Raw genomic sequence first — 21,052 nt, 5'->3', positions numbered from 1 at the left:
CATAACACATTTATCAAATAAGAGTGGAAACCGTATAAAACATATAGGAGAGGGAGGGGGGAAACCCGTTCCCCTTTGGGAAGTTACTGAATATTTCAGCCAGTTTATAAAAGTATGTGTGCATGTGTTTGGAAGGGGGGAGATTTTCCTAGCTTCACCTCTGCAAATAAATCATTGGCCTAGGATGTCTGAACAGACAAGGGAAATAGATGAGCGCATTATGGATCAAGGAGGTGTTATTTCTTCCTTGGTTAGTTTGAGGGAGACCACCCAAGCACTGTGGGACTACGATGAGACTGTAAGTTGTGCCTGTAGAGTTCTGAAAGGCTAGGGCTGCAGCCTTTGACATGGTAAGAGGGTGGGGAGTAAAATAAAAGAAACAAAATATTTCTCAAATAGCAGGCATGACTAGTCATTTATCTGAACTTTTGTTGCTAAGACTGTTTTTATTTATTTATTTATTTATTTATTTTTGGCTTTGACAAGGTTGCCAGTATAGATAAAAAGACAAAAAGAAAAGAAAAAAAAATGACAAGGCTGTAATAATGATGCCTATTTTGGAAACACATTGATGTTTAGATGCAATTCCAAATAAATATTAATAATATATTATGTATTTTTTTCACTGTTTGCCACTACAGACTTTGAGAAGTCAAAGTCTGATGGTCTCATTGACATTGAGCAGCATCTTGTATCACAAATTGCCCATTGAAATCAGTGGGAACTACTTATGGAAAGAGGAAACCACTCCGCGTGACAAGCTCACCTTTTAACACCAGTCAGGGGACCTGTGACCACAGAGGGGTGATGCTGGTGTTTTGTAAATGCTCTGCCTTCCATAACCCACGTCTCAGCAGGGTGTTGGCTATGTTCCTGGCGATGGTCTTTGGGGTAATGTGGGAGGCTGGGATGCTGAGCACGTGCCATCATTAAAATGCCTGTATCACATTTCTCAGGAATGGAGCTGTTAACTCCCATATTCAGTCCAGGTTTCATTTTCAGTATTTATCCTGTGCCTACATAAATCTCCCCTGAAGTTTAGATTTGATACAGTGCTGTTCATTTTGTGCCTTAAACTATACCGTGCAGTGCTGCTGCCTGCCCTGCTGAACACCTGCTCTGCTTCACCTCAAAAGTCACCGAGTTTGGCTTGTGAGACAAGAGATATTTTTATTTCTATCTTTTCCCAGTGGTAAGGGGAACCAACCCAAGCAGAGCTGTAACTCTCCCTGGGCAGGTGCAGAACAATTGGTGCTTGTGCTGGAGAACAAGGCTGCAAGAGACTGGGAAGAATCCTTCTCCACCCAAGGGCTTAGGGCACCCAAGGAATGCATCCACAGCTTGTGCTATAAAGTGTGGGCTGTAGTTGCAGCTGTGATTTCTGCATGAGATTTGCAGCCAATGGATCTGCCCCTGCTGTGTTTCCAGCCTGCTTAAAGCAACCCGCTATGTTCCCAGCATGGCCCTGTAGGAAGTGTTGCACATCAGTCAGGCTGGAGGTTATCTGGGGGCTGCTCCATGGCTTTATCCATTTGTGTAGACTACCCACAGACTGGCCGCTAGTGGAGAGGCACTTCCTTGTCTCAAGTCCATTCTTGAAGGTAAATGTTGTATTGTATGTGACTCTAGGTGCACAGCAACTGCTGTGATTCATGCTCCATGAAAAAGTTGCCAATAAAGAGCTAAATAAATGCCAGATATTACCACTAAAGTATAAGGAAAAATTTGGTGTCAGAAATTTCATATAGGGACTTATTATTACTGGATGCATATGAATGGTACCATAAGATTTCTACTGCTGGTATCTGTACTCTGGGGCCAATTACGCCCATTCCTTTATGGGCTGGGAGAGAGGACAGCAAGGATTGCTGCCCTGAAAGGCAGCCTGCAAAGCAGCTGGGTGGCACGTATGTGTAGCGCAGAGCTGAGGAGGGTCTGTGACTCTGTGAATACTTTTAACCTCTCTGGCCCCTCGTGGACAGGTTTTTCCAGCAAGGGTCCTTAGGGGAGCCTTCTTGCTATATTTTTCCTTGCACTTTGCAATTCCTCAGCCCTCTGTGGTATAAGGCAATCTCAGTGCATGAAATGCATGCCTGACAATTCTGCACTTAAATTAATACGTAAGAAACGTAGTACTAAAAAAGGGCCAGAAAAGACTGATCTGTTGTTGAAAGTGTTGTTTAATGCATAATCATTGAAAAGACTCTTCTACACAGAGAAGAAGACAGGTTTCCTTGACATAAAGAATAGGCCTCGATCCCATAATTATTTTGGCAGGTGCTTAATTCCCAAAGTGTGAGTTATCCTATGAAATTCAATGCACACAGTGAGACAAAGGAGTGGGAAGGGAGGAGGAAGGGATTACAGATGTTGAGAGAAAGGCAAGAGGAGCCTTCTGAACAAATGGGACTGAAAGAGGGATTGAAGGAGGAGAGGAAGGGCGATTGGCGGATAAGAATAGGAAGGCAATTCAGATCTGATGTTGAATCAGCATTTGCTGACATGAATGTGACACTAATGGAAAGGATTTGGGAGAAGAACCGTTATAAGCTAATAGATTTGTTCTCTTCAAAACATTCTGCATGCAGGTAATAACATGTACAGACTTTGTTTGTAATAACTTAAAGTGACATCTTTTGGTTTCAAAGAGAATTCACGGTCAGAAACAAGGAATGCCACACTCACCTGTTTTCCTTCGTTTTTTCTTCCTTCTTAAAATTTATTTCTGGAAGTCATTAAAATTCAGATCCCATCATTTGTAACAAATGATGTGAAGTGTTAGGTACAGTACTTGGAGTATATGTTTGTTGAAATGAAGGAAGAGATTCTTCCAACACTTTGGGATTTTATGAATGATTTACATCTGGTGCTAAAGTTCATAAATGAAACGTGGGAGAACCAGATGCTTCATTTCTTGACTGCATCGTGTCTGCACATACTGATGGTGAATTGAAAACAGGAATGTCTCATAAATCAAGAAAATCTATTTTTGTACTCTTGATTTCTATTCCGAACATCCATATAACACCCAAACAAATGTGGTAAAATTGGTTCCTTGAGAAACCCTTTATGTTTAGTAACAGTGTGGACATGTTAATAAAAAAAAAAAAAAAAAAAGAAAAAGAAAAAAGAGAGGGGGGGAAAAAAAGCAACGGAACCAATCTTCAGACTAAAAAAACGCCCAGAATGAGGAACTGCTCTTAGATATCAGCAAAGAAGGCAGTAAACAGAAAGACTGAATGGGACGATTAGGCAAATTCTGGCATTTGTACAAAGAACTGAAGTGTGTAAAATGGAAAGAATAGGGTGACATTTCACAAATTTTAGGGGGAGGGAGGGGAAGAAATTAAAAACTAAAGTTCCTTTTTTTACTGGCATGATAGCTGAAGGCAGAATCTGGCCCATAGTTTGAACAGGGAGACTGATGCTCACTAGCAGAGATTTGCAGAGGGCTGAGTGAAATTCAGATTAAAAAAAATAATAATAATTCATCATCATTTTGGAATGATGCTCTTTGTCTGCCTTCCTTTTTCACTGACATTCATTGGCCTAAGAACTGTACATAGTTTGTTATTGTACTTTGATGTTTCCAGATTTTTTTTCAAAAAGGCTTTTAAGTATCATTTATTGAATTATAACAAAAGAATGAGCAAAAGTCTATGTGCCGATTAGCTTTGTAATAGAACTAATAGATTCAAGTTAGCCCTACCTTACCCACTTCCAAAAAAATAATTTAAAAAAAATTCCTTGGTTTCATAATATGTATTTATTGACACATTTCAATTGATTATTCTACAGTTCCAAAAGTACCTGTGAGAAATGGCAGGGTATCAGTAATAAATTTGACTGAGCACGTTGATCAGGAAAAGGTTACCATGTAGCAGCTGACGCATGGTAGCTGCCCCTGTGCATCCTCTCAGCCTCTAACAAGCAGCTGGCAGTTGGAGTGGGCTCAGCCCCCCGTGCAGGTGGGTGAGGGGAGATTGCCTCACCTTGTGTTTGCTGTGGGGAGATATTGAGCATGCAGGCAGTTCCTGCAGCTCAGAAGAAACTTGATATCTTGTGGTATCTTGTTTGTGTGTATAAGCCATGGATGTGCATGCCTTGCTAGTTCTGTTAACAATTGAAAACAAATGTTTATTTAAATTTATTTACACATCCCACACACAGATTGAGTGTAGGTGTGCTGGCAGGAGTGAGACTTTAGGAAGGCTTTCATAAAGGTGAAGGAAATGGCTTAGCAGCTAGGTTTCAAGGAGACTCCCCAAATGCAAGGAGCAACGTGAGACTGTGGAGGCATTTGTGATGGTATCGAGGTAGGCACTGCTGGCAGAGCAGGTGCAGTTTGTGAGGCAGGGGAGCTGACCTCAGTTTCGGAGGTAGGTAGACATTGTATAAACATGCACTAGTCTGTGTATCTGTTTCTCTCATGGAAGTCAGTGGAAGTTTTGCCTTTTATTTCAATAAGAACAAGAGCAAACCTTCGGGGGTGGTGGTGGTGGTGGTGGTGGTGGTGGGGAGGGAAATATTCCTCCACGATACGCTGGGCATTGCACCCCCTTGCAGACAGAGATGAAGCTACTAAAAGTGGCAGATCTGTTCTGTACTCCTCTTGGTTACCTTCCTGCTCAAAATATGTCCCTAACTAATACAATTTGCTATATGTCATAAAACAGAAAGGAAAGCACTTTTCACACCAAATATCAGAAAAGTGCTCTCTTTTCTCAACTGTGGAAGTAACAGAAATGATGTGTTCATTTTAAATTCCATTCATGTAGGCCCTAATAAAAGCTATTATAAAATACAATTGTGTGGAGACAAAAAGAGAGATAATATCACTATAGCTCAATATAAAATTTAAGTAATTAAGACATGAAAACTATTACACAATTTACTATGAATGCAACATGAATAATAAAATGTTTAACTATTTCACTTCTGTTTTTTTTTTTTTGTTTGTTTGTTTTTTATGTTTGAGGTTGGAATATTGCTGAAGATCTAAATTCCACATTACTTCAGAACATGAGCACGACTGAAAAGTAAGCTAGCTGTGTTTTCCAAGTAAGTTATGTATTTTTAGATGTTGATATAAATATGGAACTTTGTGACACAATGGATTCTACATGAAAAATGTCATTTTCAGGTGATTTTGATGGTAGCTGTAAATAAAACAGGACTTATTGAATGAGCTGTGGAAGTATTTCAGCAGTGCAAGCTAAGCAGCTGCATAATAGTTATGAAATTGTGTAGACAGACTGACAGATCTCAAGATTAAAATAAAAGCATCCATAAGAGTACTGGAAATAAAATTTTTTAAAGTAGGAGTTGTTTAAGCTCTACGTTTTGCTTTTACATGATCCAACACTGCATCCTCTTCTCTGGTGGGCTTCAGCAACCCTACTGGTAAATGGTTGAGAGAAAAGCTCAGTCTAGTCTTTCTCTAGTTGAGTGAATATCACAAATCAGTATATTTAGTACACACTTTATTTTCTTGCACACTGACATACGCATGACAGTCACAGGCGTGTTCCGGCACTGCCTAGTAACACTTAGCAACATCTGCTCTATGATCCAGCACATTTTTTTTTCACTTCATTCCAATCTGATTGTGTATGTTTGTTTTCCTGCTCAAATTTGTGGCAAACAATTTGCTTCATACTGTGTCCAGGCTCTCAATAGAATAGAGTTCTCCTGAATTGAAGGCGCTGATAGCTCGTGTGGGTGGTTCAGTAGGTGGCACTCTTCCCCTTAGATCAGTCCAAGCCGGTGTCCCAGGTGTTACACGGTACACAAAGCAGTAGGCCTGCAGGAAACTAGACTACAGACCCACAACTCACACTGCTGGGGTGTCAGGGATTAACATTTGCCATCGCTCAGATTGGACTGTGTCATCCACTGGATGCAGTTTGTGTAGCATCCTTGGCTGCCATAGCAGGATCCTGCACACCTGCCTCATGCAAAGGTCAGCAGTGTGGACTGTCCTCTTCATCTGGGCAACACTGACCTTCAGGCTACAGTTCCACCCAAAGACAGAAAATGAAGATATAATGGTATGGAAACAAAGCCGAGAGGTCAGTGAGACACAGCTCTGATGTCCAGCATGATTTTTAGGCTAATGCTTTCAAAGAAAAGCTTACCAATCTTGCTTGGTAAATTTGAGAGGAGCTTGTTTGCTTGTTAGGCCTTCAGAAGGTGACATTTGCAGTTCCATTTAAAGTAATTTTGTAATTTTGTAGTTCAAAGAGCTTCAGCAGCCAGGTTCCAAATGTCTCAAACTGGGCACCTTTGTTTATGAAGTGCTCATCTTCACTTCTCTGTGCCTTAATGTTTTGTCTGTAAAATGGAATGGTGAAGGTCTTCATGTCTTACTATATGCCTATAAGCCACAATATGTAAATGGTTGTGATGTGCTTGATAAAAAAAATGAATGAATTGAGCATTGTGTTCATATTTGTTTTTATGATGAAGAAGCTCATTATGAAGACTACCTCCTGGACGCTTTGGGCGTGTGTGTATATATACACACACATATATAGTACATTATGGTCATTAAAAATGCCATAAGTGGGCTGGAATGGAGAAACAAAGTCATCACAATCTGTAAGTGAAGCAGTGACAAATTACAGGCTCCAATTTTGGCCTACAAGGTTTTTATTTTCTTTGTATTTATTTTGTACATCACCATTTCTTCTTAAAATTGATAAATAATTTAATAACTTTTTATAAATTGCTTAGCTATTTACACACATTAAGATCAATCATTAAAAGAACTAAGAAGTAGATACACAGGTTAAAGCTCAGCATAGATTTTATAGAGAAGAAGAGTTGTAGGTTTATGGTTCCTTACTCTCCCCAGTAACTCATCCCATATGTAGTTTAATTTTTGAGATATAAATTATTCATGAATAGTTTTTAGCAATCAGTGAATTAGCCACTTGCAATTAAAAAAAAAAAAAAGAATTGACCTCCTCTTCTTGCATTTAATCTGACTAAAGTCAGTGCCATTGCTGTGTGATTGCATCTCATCTATTTTTATCTGCTGCAGGAACTGTTTGATCCAAAGTGGGCAAAACCATCTTAGAAACATGAGAAAAAAAGAAAAGGTAATTCATGTATATAGATGATAAGACCAAGACTTGACCCACTGTGTGAACTACATTAATTCCACACACTCTTTGCTGGCTAAAAAAAAATAAGAAAAGCTTGCATTCCTGGCAAGCTTTAGAGAACTCTGTGTAGGAAGAGAGTACAGGTCATCCAAAATACAAGCAATACTTTTGAAAAGCTATGAGAACAATCTGGAAAGCCAGATCATACTGACCAAGTGGTCTGATGCCTCCTTTTTGGAAAAACAATGTCATTTTACAGTAGACAACTCTTTTGCCCCTTTACCAAATAAGGTCTGAAAGAAAGAGTTTACTTCTAGCCTTTGACTTAAATTAAAAACACTCTTTGAAGATGTTTGTAAGGAATTAACATTAGATCCTGCCAAATATCATGCTCTCCATTTTGCCAAGACTGCTTTGCCTCACTGCCTCATCGTCTTTTTCATCAGGCCCAAACTGCTGACAGAATATCACTCTAATAGGAAAAGACATCAGTTGGAACAGTTATTAATATAGAAAAGACCATGTTAGAAAAGGGTTAGCCATCTAAATGACCAAGTTCAACAAGACTCTATTAGGGTTGCATTATCTTCCTCCCTGGAGCACATGTGAATTTATGAAGCTTATGCATAAGGCTAAATTAGCCTCCTTATACTTTTTTTCACTCGCTCATTCAATTTTTTATTTTTATTTTTAAAGGCAGCTTTAACATCTTTATCTACTATAGCTTTGACTTCTTCTTATCTTCATAGCTACTACATAATAAATACTTACTTACTCACACATATCACATTGTGGAAAAGACATGTTAGTAAAAAAAGGCAGCTTTAGATGGGGGTGGGAGGTCACCCCAGACAGTAGTGAATAGTGATTAGGAATGTCTCACTCAGTGAGACATCAAAAGGTGTTATTTAGATAGCAAGGAGAACGCAAGAATTTAGAATAACATAAGGTGCTGAGGACAAGATTTCATAGAGAAAAGATGGCTGGTTATATGGAAAGCTGTTGAGATGTCCCAGAGAGATGTAAGAAGATTCAGACCCTGAAACTTGTCTAGTAGAAAAATAGAAAACCCTTGTGAAGTTTCAGTGCAGTAAAGACTAAAAATATGATTGAATAGGTTCAAGGAGTAGGCTACAAGAAACTAATTCAGCAGGAAATTGTAGATGATGTAGACAGATAGAAATTCGATAAGCTTGGCAAGAGAGGGAGAGGAAGACTGGATCATAATGGCAGAGGTATATAGGACAATACATATACATGTTAAAGGTTAAAAAGACTTCTTGCCATATACTTCATTGTTATTGCCATAAATCAGTGCAGGAGATTCTAGAAAGAGCTGAGTGCATTGTAGTAAAAAGTTCTCATCTCGGGTCTTATTTATGCTCTGGTCTCTTCCTTAAAATTTCTGTTCTGGAAATTCTGTAACAAAGTTTATCTTCATTTCCTCTTAACTTTGTAACATAAGACAATAAGTTTGACGATCTTATTGGTGGTTAAAATAAAATTTTATTTTCCATCTATAATCATGAATTCATGAAATGAAAGGAAAATATTTTGTTAAATTTTATTATTTTATACTAAGATGATAAAAGCAAAACTTTCCCCCCATTCATCATATTTAAATGGTAAGAAACACAGAACTTAATGTATTTAGAAGACAAAATGAAATTCAAATAAACAACAGCATACAACATTCATCTCATATGTTATTCTCAAGCATGCACATCTCAGTTGTTTAAAGAGAACATTTTTACTAATATTTTTGTAACCATCCTTTGCCTATCTTTGTCCTGTTGTGCTGGGATGGGAATATTGATGCTAATCTCTGGAAGAGTTTGAAACAAAATGACATATTGTGTTTTGGATCTTAAAATTTGAGTACAGCTTGCTTAAAATTTGAGTACAGGATCTCATTGCTTGTGTTTATAGGATAATGGGCCAGTGTTCAAGACATGAATCCACATTATGCATTCCACAATGTGATGTGTCAGAGCAAAAAGTCCTAAGCTGGTTTATCCTCTAATTGTTCTGGGTTTGTGCAAAAGTCAGTCCCAGAAGTGAAACTTGTGCAGACAACCCCTTCCTCACTTACTTTGCTCAGTCTCATAAATGACACTAACTATCAGCTTTGCTTCCAGAGGTTTTCCAGACCTCTGCTGTTTCTTTTTGGTCTGCCTGTATTTGTCTGCTATTTTTCTCTAGGTCGACATACTCAAAGCAGAGCCTAAGAATGTGAAGATTATCCACTTCCAGTATCTTCTCTTCATGGACAGACTCGTATAGTATCTGCTGATGAATGACAGCTTATTGTTCTTTCTCATTATAGTAACATGTAAATCTACTGACTGTGACTAGGGAAACTGGGAGCTTGTTTGCCCTATAAACTTTCTCAAGTGCCTGCTGGAGGCACAGTGTGTTTCCCCAATCACTGTGCTTCACCAGCAATTTCTGAGAATGCAAAACAAACAAATAATCCTAATGTGCATAGCACGTTACAGGCAGGAAGGATATGTTTTAATGTAAATTGACTTAAAAGTTCTCAGGCTGAATTGCCTGAAGTGGTTAGGAGTTAGCTGATGGTGTATAATAGCTGCTCAGGTTTTTTCTTGCTTCTTGGTGCAGACAGCATTGATTGGCTGGACTGATTATAGCCCTACACGTCAAAAAGGTGCAAGTTGTTCTTAACGCTAGAAAATCGGCTCTTGTGTGAGCAGGCTTAATGCATGATAAGCTATATGGTGTAGACATAAATTTTGTGTGCTTGAAACTGACGTGAACTTTGCTTGTATAACATAGCCATGTAGATATGGCCAATAGCTGTTAGTTTTTGTTGCAGCTCATATTTATTGCTTGTATTTAAAGTAAAAATCAGTACCATGCAATTTTATACAATTCGGGGGAAAAAAAAAAAAAAAAAAAAAAATGAATTGTCCTTCTGCCAAAGTTTAAGTGCTACATTTTTTCATTAGAATTTAGCAAATGTTCATCTTAAAATAGACTGACAATGGGTCAAACTGCTCCACTTTATCTGTTATGAACTTAAAATTTATCAAAGCTAGTACTCACTCTTCCCAGAACAATTTGTATTTTTGATCCTGGATTTAACTATCAAATTCTCCTTTGAAACTACTGTTTATTAGACATAATATCCTAAAATATTTGAAAAAGATGACTGCAAGTCTTCCGTTTTCACCTCTTTCACCTCTTGCATACGACATGTTATGTATTTGTTTTGGGGTGTTATTATTTTTTGTAAAACTTTATCTCTAATGCAGAAGTAGTGTAGTTTATTCATTGGATATTCTTGAAAAAGGTAGCTGCTTCCTTGTCTGAGCTCTGACATTCCTCTTTATCTTGGCCAGCAATGACCATTCCATGAATGCTGTGAATCAAAGTTTGGAGTATAAACTAATTCTTCCTTCTCCCTTATATTTGTATTCCACTTCATCGTTTGCAGGCCCTCATCTTGAACAGGGACTCTTCTTGATGTCATAATATAACTAATACTAATACTTGAGGGATTAGTGTGATCCAGTATGAGGAAGGGTATCTTCATCTTGCCCTCTTGTGGTAAAGTATATTAAATCCAGGATTTAAAAAGTAGACTAAGCATTGATGGGATTAAACATACTACATATCTTTAAGGAAGGCACATTCATTCTTTAGAGTTTAGTACTAAGTCCCACATTGAACTAAATCCAAAAATGAAATGTAGATTCTGGCATATCTAAAAACGTTGAGCTGGATCTCTTGGTTCTTGCTTTGATGCGGCAATATTCTTCTAGTGCCTGAACAACATCTTGGGTAGAGATGAAAATATAACACAGAGCTTTTTAATTTCATTGTGTTATTTATAACAATTGTCTAAGTCAAATTAGAAGTAAATGGCTACTAATCTTTGTGTGTATGTGTATGTGTGCCCAACGGTTCCTAAATGCCACTAAGAAATTAGAGTAATTTTGATATTAAAATGATTACTACCACTTTTGCAATAAAATGATGCGACTTTAGAAGTCTGTCCCTGATATCTTTCATGATTTAGACATCACACAAGCTATAATTGTGCTATTAAAGGAAAGAGAGCTAATCTTTTTGCATTTGAAGTAAGCCCTCATCATCAGACCCGACAAAGCCAGACAGATCAAAAAAGAGTAAAAAAGAGCATTTAAGGAAATTAGTACAAGTGTCAGTTAAAAGGTAAAAATTAATGCACTTATTATTGAAATACAGTTGAAACCTACGTTCTTTTCATTTCTTTGATATTGCTAAAGCATAAAACATTCAATTAACTTTCCATTGTGTTTGGGGGTAGTGGGGAAAGGCAAGCATTGTCAGTGAAGTGTTAGGTGTGTAGGTGGTGTGTGCAAGGCAAAAATGATTAGATATGAGAAGAGGGTATAGCAAAGGCTTTTACTTTGAAGTCGACAAAGCCAGTCAACTCCTTTAGTATGTTCCAGGACAGTGTTCTTGTATGTACACAGCTTTTCCTGAAGATATAGTATTGAGTCTCTGAGAAGGTAGCATACCTTTCATCCTCACCAGGGAGTATTTCTTTTCCTGATTATTATTATCTATCATTGAAACCTACATGGTTATGCACCTCTTTCCTAATAAAAAGTGAATACAAATAAATTGATAATATTTTAGACCATTGAATAATAGTACTTTGCAACATAAGTGAAATAGATACATTTAATTCCTACTTACCCTCAGCCATAAATATGAATTCCCATGGCTGTATTCTTCTATTATTTGAAAGCTGTTGCTACAAGACCTGATTTGTAAAAACTGATTTAGGATATTTCAAAATATATTCTTGATTTACAACTGTTCTATGTTGACAACATCAAAGCTGCAAAAAATTTCTGGTAATGCAGTAGTTTTGCCATCGTCTGTGCTGTTTAAAGGGAAAGCAGCTTTATATATATATATATATGAAAGCACTGCAATGGTATAAAATGTATAGATGGAAGATATTAAAAATCATACAAAATGGGAATCTTTCTGAACCAATTCAGCTGGTTTGTTAACAAAACACTTCTAATATATCAGTGAAGATTTCCCCCCCCTAATTCCACCATCCTTACATTTTATTTGAATTTCAGTAATATTAAGATGATGCTGTAATGTTTAACATGCTTTAATTAAAAGTATTTACTAATTGGCATAAAATATCTGTGTGATTATTTTTCCATATATTTATGATTTTGCAATAAGAGAACAGCTGCTAAATATTTTCTTACATGCTGATTCCACTTAATCAACATTCTTCTTAATGGAAGTGACAAAAGTTAGAAATTGTGTTTTACAAATGTGTTCCATGAAAACATCAGCATGATGACAAAGTCATGCCCTCTGAGGTACAAATGATCAGGTTTACCACAAAACACTTCTATATGGATAGCAGATAAATCTTAGTTTTAAAATTCTTTGCAATATTGAGCACCTTCCAAGCCAAACGTGTACTAGCACTTAAAGAAAATATTACCAGTTTTAACACCCAAACTCATTTGATGTTTTGATTATTATTCCTATTAATATGCACATGATAGAAGTTAATGCCATACTGACAGATTTAATGCTTTGTAAATGTGCTGAATTAAACTAGAAAGGTAAAAGCAGCCATTACCCTAAGACCTAAAAGAGAGACACTAATCAGCTGGCTTTTTTCCTCCTATCCTTTTTACAGATGGTTGGGAATACAGGTTTTATTTAAGATGCAAGGCTAGAAAAAGCTTAACCACAGGAAAAAGAAAAGGGCTTGACCCTTAAATATTGATTCCATTCTATTGATTACAAGAGATGGGGGTGGAGAGACTTTTTAAAATGTAAGTCTAAAAAAGGCACAAAGCAGAATTAGGTGAAAATCAGCCTGAGCTTTGTTATTTAAAGGACTAAAGAGTTGCTAGATAAAAGGCAAAGTAGAGGGAGATCTGGGCATGCATAGAGTCCAGAGCTGATATCAGGCCTCACAGACTAAGCAGACAAAAGCTCTCTCCGTTCCTGGCAGGACTGCTGTGTCTGTAGACTGCACTGTCAGTGAAAGCTGGGATATCCAGCAAGGGCAGGAACTACATTTGCTGTTAAACTGCTTATTGTGAGCAAAGGGGAGTGTTGCTGAAGCTTCTTTTCAGCCATACTGAATGGTAAAGCAAGAACAAATACAGCCCTCCTGCACTCTGACAAGTGAGGAGAAAAGGTACAAAGTCTGTAACCTTGCACATTGAACTAAATTTTGGGAGTGAAGTGGAAAACTCAGGATTTTAGGGACAAACAGAATGAAAGACTGTTTTACATGATATTAGCCAAGAGAGGCTCTACTAAAGGCCATCAAAATCATATGGCAAGAGGTTGAGCCTATGTAGTCCAGCTTCTTTAAGAAGCTCTACATCTACATGAATCCTGATGTGCCCGATTTACTTGAGTAAAAGGCTCTGTAATTCTCATTGTCAAAGAACTAAAGTAATTCTGTAGATTAGTGGGATGAAGAACTGCTCCCTTGAAATGTGCCAAAGCCACAAAGAATTTGGTGTAGATACGTTGACAAATGGAAACATAAACACAGAAAAGTGTGTAATCTAAGGCAGCAATTTATATTTTAACCCAAACCACTGCTGTACTCTCAGCATGTCTACTGAGCCTTTCCACACTGAAGAGCCCACAATGCTGACAGGACTTTCCCCATTCATTTGCCAAGAAAGCACAAAATGTGCTAGATTGTTTCTTTGTATAACTTTCTTAGAGAACTGTGGAATTCTGCAGAGAGATACCCTCAAAGGCATTTAAACTATATGATATTTGCTGAAAATTTTCTGACTAACAAATTCAGATTTCTAAAATGGGCAGGATCCTGTCAGGGGATCTGCTGATCTCCTTGTCTGCATGTAAAACTCCCATTACTGTTAGTGACGTTTCTACACAGGTATGTTCTCCTCACTATTGTTGGGTTTACATGGCAATGTTTTGGTAGCGGGGGGGCTGCAGGGGTGACCTCTTTAAGAAAAGCCCAGAAGTTGCCCCTTGTCAGATGACAGCCAGCTCAAGCAGGCTCCAAAAGGGACCCACCGCTGGCCAGAGCAGAGCCAATAAGCAGCGTTGGTTGGACCTCTGTTAGAGCAGATTTAAGAAAGGAAAAAAAAAAACAAACCCTGCTGTGCAACAGCAGCTGCGAGAGTGAGGAATAAGAAGCAGGTCAGTGCAGAAAGAGGGCAGGAGGCATGCAGCAGCAGTTCCCCTGCAGCCTGTGGAGAGGCCCCTGGTGGGGCAGGCTGTCCCCCTGCAGCCCATGGGTCCCACCTGGAGCAGATCTCTACGCTGCAGCCTGTGGAGGAGCCCCCGGTGGAGCAGGTGGATGTGGCCTGGAGGAGGCTGCGGCCCATGGAGAGCCCCCGCAGGAGCAGGGGGGTTGGGGGGAGCTGCCACCCGTGGGGACCTGTGCTGGAGCAGTTTGCTCATGGGGGATGGACCCCGTGGTGCAGAGCCATGTGGGAGCAGTTCTTTAAGAGCTGCTGCCTGTGGGAAGTCCATGCAGGATCAGTTCAGGAAGGACAGCATCCTGTGGGTGGAACCCCACGTGGTGCAGTGGCAGAGAGTGACTGTGAAGGAGAAGCAGAGATGAAGCATTAGGGACTGACCACAGCCCCCATTCCCTGTTCCCCTGTGCCACTTGGGGAGGACGTAGAAGAGGGTGGATGGGGGAGGAGGGCAAGGTGTTTCTAGTTTGTTTTTAGTTTCTCACTATTCTAGTCCACTAGTGATAGGTGATAAATTATATTAATCTCCCTATGTTGAGTCTGTTTTGCCTGTGATGATCTCCTGCTCGTATGTCAATCCCCGAGCCCTTTCCATCCTATTTTCTCTCTTTTTCCCTTTGAGGAGGGGGAGTGAGAGAGAGCAGTTCTGGTGGAGCTCAGCTGCCCAGCCGGGTAAAACCACCACAACTACACAAGCAAACCGTCCGTTCACTGACGTCTGTGTTATATGAAATTGCTCCAAAGAGGAGGCCACAAGGTGCATAGAATCAGGAAAGTAAGGGTCAAACAATTTATTCTGGTGAGAAAGGGTTAAAAATTGTGCATGTAAAGTATATTTCTGTTTTATCATTATATAGTGACCTTCAGAAGCAATCACAAATCTGATATAGAGGATACATCCACAATGGAGCTAGGCAGCAGCAAACTGGGACAGTGTGGTGCTTTGCCTAGTCTGATTAAGTCCTGCTAAAACAAAAGGGGGTGTTGGTGGGGTAAATTAATCTCCATAGGTAGTCTCCATAGCGTTCTATGGTATAACATTATATACCATTGCCCAAATTGTCTTAGATATCACCACATTGCCATATAGAAAATACTATAAATTATTTTTCTGAGTAATCTGTTTTCATTATGGTGTGCCTTCACAACTGCTCTTACTTTATTTTTGCTGTCTAAAGACAACTCTGGATAATATTTTATCAAATAAGTATTTGATTAAGTATGGTCACTAAATTTTAAAAGCCACATTTATTTTTAAGTTATTTTCTTCTAAAGTTTTTGTTAGTTGCAGTATCATCAGCTAATTCTGCAATGTTCCAGTTCTGCAGTTACAGCTCAGCTTTAGTGCTAATAAACATGCTGAAAAATCTTGGTATAGAATCAACAGTGAAATCAAATTATTTAGAAATCATTTTTTACCAACATTTAACTTCTGCCTTCTTCCCCATCCAAATAAATCTATGAAGTTTTAAAAGACATAATTTCCTTCATATAGCAATTTTGAAATAGTTTTTTTTTTTTTTTTTTTTTTTTTTTCATGTCTGCTAAATCAGAACTGGGACAGTTGATTTCATTAGTGATATACTTCCTTTGCAGCAGTTAGTGACAAAAAATGTTTCTCAAGGGAGGGAAATAAAGTTTTCTTACATATTTGTAAACTTTCTCAATGCTTTTTCTGAAACTCCTCAGGAGCTCAAGCAAAATAAAGTGCTGGGTTAGAAGATGTACTGTGCCATAATGGATCTTTCTCTGTTTCACCTTTTAAGGAATTTATATCAGAAAAGCATAAAAGTCATAATGTGAATTTAGGAGCTTCAGAACTCTTATGGACCTTGTTTGTTGAGTTTTGGCTGCTATTGCCTTACTCACATGCAGCCTGGTCTCTGCAGTGTACTGGGAGTTACATTCACTTCAGCAAAGCACCCCAGCATGAATCTGGGAAGAAACTCTTTTTGCTGTGAGGGGCTGACGATCTATGTTACCATCATAGAGCATGTACAGCCACAATGAGGGGCTGCCCTGTCTGAGGATGTGCTTTGGGAGACCTGGGCTCTGCTGCCCCTTGGCCTCAGAGACCTCCTCCCCTTCCTCCCTCACTCTCCATTCGTGTCCAGTAAAATGAGACAGCTTCCTTGCTTCAGAGGGCTGTTGTAAGGATGAAATGCATTAAAGACAGCAAGATGCTCAGACATTACAGTTTTAGAGGGAGACCATGGGATCATTTAAGCACCTTAGGAAGAGAAGTTGATTAATACAGACACAGTTTCACTTTCTTTGAAGTAAACGTAAAAGGGGAAAAATGCCCTATCCTTCTAAAGAGAAAGGAGTGCAAGGTAAGAAAATGAAACGCTGCTATGACTGTGGTGGAGGATAACACAGTATCATTGTAACACCAGGGTGGGAATTAGAGGACACCCTACAGCCTAGTAGTATATTACAAACAAGAGAGGAGATCTTAAAGAAACTTTTTAATCTCCAGAGACAGTTTACAGGCTCTTCACTGCCAGGTACAGAGCACCCAGCTACCCTCTCCCCATAATCTCCCCTGAGACCTCGCCATGGCCACGGCCGCCTCCTCAAAGCCACAAGGCACCGGGTGTGGGCGTCAGTGCCAGGGCTGGGATGTGAAGGCAGCGGGCCCTCTGCCCCTATCAGTGTTGCCATCAGCCCGCACCTTCCTGCTGCCTGCCAGCCTGGGGCTGGCTCCTGCACATGTGGGAAGTCGGAGCGTGTGCCCTTGCTCAGTGTCTGCCGCGTTACGGTGTGAGGTGGGTGGCATGGCCCCAACGCCCACAAACTGCTTGGAAACCCCACAGGGCTCGACAGGGGTTTGAGGGGAAAAATTCCTCCCACTTCACAAAACAAACAAACAAAACCAAACCAGCCTCCTTCCCCCACCCTGGAAAAAAAAAAAAAAAAAAAAAAGCAAGAAAAGCGGCAGGTCCCTTTTGGATACAGCTGGAGCTAGCTGGCTGTCATCTGACATGGGGCAGCTTTTGGATTCTTCTCACAGAGGCCACCCCTGCAGCCCCCCTATTACTAAAACCTTGCCACGTAAACCCTATATAACTCTGCAAAAGATCCAGGAGTTTCCCTGGTCTGAGTTATATTAATTTCCAAATGTATTCAGTGCTGTGCACCAAAAGTATTGAAAACACAAAAGGAGGAGGAACATACTACATTATGAATTTATTAGATAGTTTTCTACTAGAAAAGAATCAGTAGTTCCAGTCTTGGATTGGCAAGGGGGTGTATGTACCTTTTGTTTATATTGTGTTTGGAGGGCACTGGCCTAAGATTTCATATATCAGCCTTGGGCCTCATGCAGTTTACCTGTGAGGCCTAGAAGTTCAGGTTCTAGGTACCCATGTATTTACAGGCATGCAGCTGGATCTGTAAGGCAGACACTTGCATGCATCTTATATATCTATATGCGTCATGCATTATTTGTAAGTGCTCTACCCATGTACTGAAATTGTGTTTTCTGCGAGTTGTTGCAATTTCAGGATTACAGTACACATAATTTCAATATTTAAGATCATCCAGAGGCTGCTCAGTGTTTTCTGCTCACCCATCCTGCCCAGGTTTACAGATGCCCTAATTTATGTCCTGATCCATGCTCTGGGAATTAGTGTCATGGCACTGAATAAGATTGTAAAGAAGTAAAATCTTCATTTTTTATTTTTTTTTTTAACCTCTGTATGTTGAAGGTACTTATCTTGTTACATGAATATGGATGATAGTTTCTTATGAATATGGAAAAGACTGGGGAGGGATGGGTCAGTGTTTAACATTAACTGCTCTTAACCTTTCCACCAAGTTGACCTTACCAGAATACGATGCATAGGAGGGGTCAGGTTTAGCTGATTTTCTGTAGAATGCCATTAGTCATTTTTTGCCACATATGTTTGCCCTAAAGCCTTGTTTGCCACCTATATAATTATTAGAAGGCTCTTGTAATTGTATTTGAAATTCTAAGTTGACACTTATGTCACAGTACCATGGCACAGTATTATGTTTAATTTCTCTTTTGTTCATCTCATTTAATGTACTAAAGAATTATACTCAAAAGAAGATCCCACACACTTCTTTTCCTTACCATTACGAGCTACATGTTCCTCCCCTACCTGCTAGAACCATCAATTTAATTAAGAAAAAAAAAAAAAGAAGAAATGAAGAAAAAAGCATGTATAGGTTTCCCTGCTTAATACATAAAATGGGTAAACACCTCATTTCGTATGTTGTTTTCTGAACCTGAAATAATAAGACATTTACATTTCTCTGATAGGTAGAACTAATATCACAATAATATTACAAGGTCCTGATACTAAATTGATAGTGACTTTGACATATTGCATAATCTAAGGTTTTTAGTCCAAATTACATTCACTTGATCTGAGCATGCTCTTTTTCAATTAGCTTCCTCATCCACCCCAGCAGGCTTGCTTGGGTGTCTCTTTTGCAGTGCTCCTGTTCGTCTCAGGACCCATTGGGTGAGGCTCCTGTGAGAAGGTGTTACACAGCAGGTGACTGCTGGGCTGTGTGTTGGTTCTCACTGGGCCTATTTGGGAATGGAAACTCTGGGTACAGCCATGAACTGTTCACCTATGAATGATTATGATAGGGTCACATTGTGTGGAAATGAATTAGGAAAGTCATTTGGGCTCCTCAGGTGATGTTATTATGTCTTTGCATAATTGCACCTGATCTGTCCTGATATCTCAGAAATTCAAAAATTCATAGCAGTGGGTCAGTGCTAGTGGGTTGGGCGTGATCTGGGTTCTTTTCAGATAAGACTGTAGTAGGGAGTAGAACTTTTTTTTCTTATTTTGTTTTATTTTATTATTTTTTTGTGTGTGTGAGTCTGTTTAAGTTTCCTTGTGGGTTTTGGAAGAAGGAGAATGTCTATAAAGTGAGCACTGTTTTATAAATATAAGTGTAATATAAAATAAGTGTTTTTCTGTCAATATAAAAGGAGTGAAAATGAATCTTTTCTTCTGAGTCACTGTCTGTTTAGCTGCATCTTTTGGAATAGATGAAAACTTTCATTCACCTGCTGCAGATTACTATCTGGATTAACTGTTCCAGTCTGAAGCAGTTTATTGTGGCAGCAGTCCTGTTCTACCACTGTTTTTCATTTGCCTTTCTCTAAATGTTTAAGCTTTGCAACAAATTTGTCAACAAGTAGATATTTTACACTTCTTAGTTATTGAAAAGTGACGCACCAAGAACTTAAAACAGGTTTTCCACAGAAGATGAGTAAGCAAAGAAAGGTTTGATTTGTTTATTGGGCTCATGTGGTTATGGCGTGCCAATTTCTGTAGCCAAGAGCAATCCAAAAGGAGAGGTTAGCAAGAGGTGTGTCTCTGCTTTCTAGCCTAATAGGTAGGCTATCAAAGTAGCAGAATTTTACAGATGTCAGGAAACTTACAGATTTCAATTCACAGTAAGATCTTGTTTGTTTCCTGTGAGCAACTACAAATATAGTAGATACAAGTGGATGCTTTTGGGTGGCAGCATTTCTGAAGTCAAGCACACATGAGTTTGAACAGTTGGCTTTTTGCAGGTTAAGTGTAAGTCCAGTTATGTTGTATTTTCAGTATTTGACATTGTCATAGTAGCAAGCTACTCAACTCAGTATTGTTATTTATGTTTATGCTACGCACTTCCAAGATAATTTAAGTAAGATAATTTTGTCAGTGTGTTAATTGCTGTGGGCATGTAGTGCATGATACAGAATACGTTCTGAATAAATTAGCTACATGCTAGGAGCTCCCTGCTGCTCTGACTATCCTCTCCGATTTCATTTAAAGGTTATCAGTTACTACACGGTATGAAGGGTAGACATATTTACAGATGCTATCCTGTGGAGTTCATAGTTTAAACATGCAAACCAGGTGAAGAGTAGTGAAAGATGTGCACAGCCTGCAGGATCTAGTCACTGCTCCATCCGTATTGCTGTCCTTTTGGAAGCGCAGTCTAGCATAGATAAAGATACACAAAAGTTTTTTTTTTTTTCATTTCTTTTTTTTCTTTTTTCTTTTTTTTTTTTTTCTGATTGTTGTAAAGTAAATGTCAGCTATTCCATCTGCCCCTCAACATAACCATCATTAATTAGCTGATTTCTTTTAGATGTTGCCACAGAGGTGGATTTTTAAGGATAGATTTCAAAGTACGAGGACAATCTCCTGACAGCTCAGTTCAGGGAGAGCACTCCATGTGTGAGGGGCAGGGTGGAGATGCGTGTGAGAAGCTGACAAACAGCAGAGAAGATTGTTATTGGTGGATTAGAAAAAAGTGTGTATGCATGTGTATGTGTGTGTGTGAAAAGGAGAAATGCAATTAGAGACAAGAACAGACAAATAAAGAAGGGTGGCGTTTTGAAGAGCCTTGAAGCTGAGGACAAGAAGCATGAACTTGCTGTTGTGAAACCATAAAGGATTGAAAGGGGGATGAGTGATGTGGTCAGAGCAGACAAGGAATGTAACCCACAAATGGAAAAAAAAAATAATAATGATGTGCTATCTCTTGATAAGCTCAGAAAGCACAAATTGGCAGAACCTCTGCTTCCAAAACCTTTTAGAAGCTGAACAATTTTTGAGGAAGAAAAGAGAAGAGAGATGGCATCCAAAATAGCACATTAAAAAAAAAAAAAAAAAAAATCTGAGCAAGGGCATTTGCAGTGCTAAA

At 39.0% G+C, this 21,052-nt stretch overlaps 1 long non-coding RNA gene across 1 annotated transcript; it reads left to right on the top strand.

Annotated features, from left to right (window-relative positions):
- Window positions 1-3,571: 3,571 nt before the first annotated feature.
- On the top strand, window positions 3,572-11,118 carry LOC118157422. Its single transcript, XR_004746637.1, has 4 exons — window positions 3,572-4,379; window positions 4,979-5,061; window positions 7,046-7,103; window positions 9,039-11,118. It is a non-coding gene; the product is annotated as an uncharacterized LOC118157422 (long non-coding RNA).
- The last annotated feature ends 9,934 nt before the right edge of the window (window positions 11,119-21,052 follow it).

The sequence above is a fragment of the Oxyura jamaicensis genome (assembly GCF_011077185.1).
Source record: "Oxyura jamaicensis isolate SHBP4307 breed ruddy duck chromosome 5 unlocalized genomic scaffold, BPBGC_Ojam_1.0 oxy5_random_OJ106698, whole genome shotgun sequence".
In the NCBI taxonomy this organism is placed as follows: domain Eukaryota; kingdom Metazoa; phylum Chordata; class Aves; order Anseriformes; family Anatidae; genus Oxyura; species Oxyura jamaicensis.
Note: the sequence above shows the minus strand (reverse complement) of the source record. Positions and strands in the feature narration are given on the sequence as shown.